Consider the following 1284-nt stretch of genomic DNA (forward strand, 5'->3'; position numbering starts at 1 on the left):
GAGACCACATTCCTAGTAGAGATAGGTAGAATAATTCCTTCTTTTTTATGTCATCCCTACAACAGCACCTGGCGAATATAGCTCGTCTCTTTACTTTTTAGTTTTAACTTTACCAAAGATCAATGGCCACTGCTCTGTGAGTTTCTACCTCACAGATAATTTTTACTGATCAAGAAACAGAATCAAGGGGAACAGGTGTTAGTTACATAGGCATACAGAAAGAGTCCAGCTATTTTACCCCACTCCCTGAACTTGAAGAACACGTCTGTACCAGCTGACATCTTTCTTTTGGAGCAGAGGGTTGGTAAAGCCCTGTTCTCAGCCCACACTCCACGTTTTTATTGCAGACCTCTTCTGTGCTGTGTGCTAAGGATGCAGCCGTGAACAACTCAGTGGACTCCTGGACAAGCTTAAATCTCAAGGTGCTTCAAGCTTCTTTTAAGTGTTATTGAAGAGACAGTAAAGTTTCTTTTGGAAAGAAATCTCATTAAAAGAGATCACCCTGCTAGACAGGTTTATATTATGTTGTATTTTTTAAATAAAGCAAACATTAGCATTATATTGTAATATCTTTGTAAGCCATAACAAAGTGTGAATGAAAGTGGTTCTTAGGAGTGTTTATAGTTTCAGATCTTAGAGGCTAAGTATTAGTCTGCTGCCTTCCAAAATATAACTTAGTTTTAATAAAATGATGTGGCTAGACTTACTTATTCTTCAATGCAGCTTGCTTAAAGCTCAGAAAACGTTTTATGGTCTTCAAGATCCTGTAGAATCTCCATTAGTAAATAGTTTTGTATGGACTGTGAAATTAGCCTTCTGATTCTTTAGAGTTCTTTTGCTTGTTTTGTTTTTTGATAAATAGGAATGCATCCGTTTTTAATTCCATTCAGCACATTGGTAGGGAATTTAGTACTCAAGACTGTTTACTGCAAGCCTAAATTTAAAGCTCAAAGTGAGGACAATACAGAAGAGAGTGAATGTGCAGTTTTTAAGAGTTCATTTGGCAGAATTTTATTTTCATTATACAAACCACAGAAAGCGAAGCTGGGTAAAATCTCGAATGTTGGGCATCTGAGAAGATAGTGGTTTTCGCCCAAAGGCAATTCTGAATGGTGGTGGGGTTGAGGGGAGGACGGAGAGGCTGGGGATTTAGCTCACTAAAAGAGAAAGTGAGTTAAAGTGAACTTAGGATAACTTGATTAGTAAGTGATGCAAGACGTACACGTTTGGCTCTGTCGTACGGAGGGTTCAAGGTTGTGTAAAGAAAGGGGCACAGAAGGGAGA

General features: G+C 38.4%; 1 protein-coding gene across 1 annotated transcript in view; it reads left to right on the forward strand.

Annotated features, from left to right (window-relative positions):
* The first annotated feature begins 1061 nt into the window (after positions 1 to 1061).
* RMDN2 (regulator of microtubule dynamics 2) overlaps positions 1062 to 1284 on the forward strand; it is a 66189-nt gene continuing 65966 nt past the window's right edge. Inside the window, exon 1 of the mRNA XM_024753444.1 lies at positions 1062 to 1202. The gene's annotated coding sequence lies outside the window, so the exon portion shown is untranslated. The remainder of the gene's footprint in view (positions 1203 to 1284) is intronic.

Source organism: Neophocaena asiaeorientalis, unplaced genomic scaffold (genome assembly GCF_003031525.2).
Source record: "Neophocaena asiaeorientalis asiaeorientalis breed wild unplaced genomic scaffold, Neophocaena_asiaeorientalis_V1.1 scaffold171, whole genome shotgun sequence".
NCBI classification, from domain to species: Eukaryota; Metazoa; Chordata; class Mammalia; order Artiodactyla; family Phocoenidae; genus Neophocaena; species Neophocaena asiaeorientalis.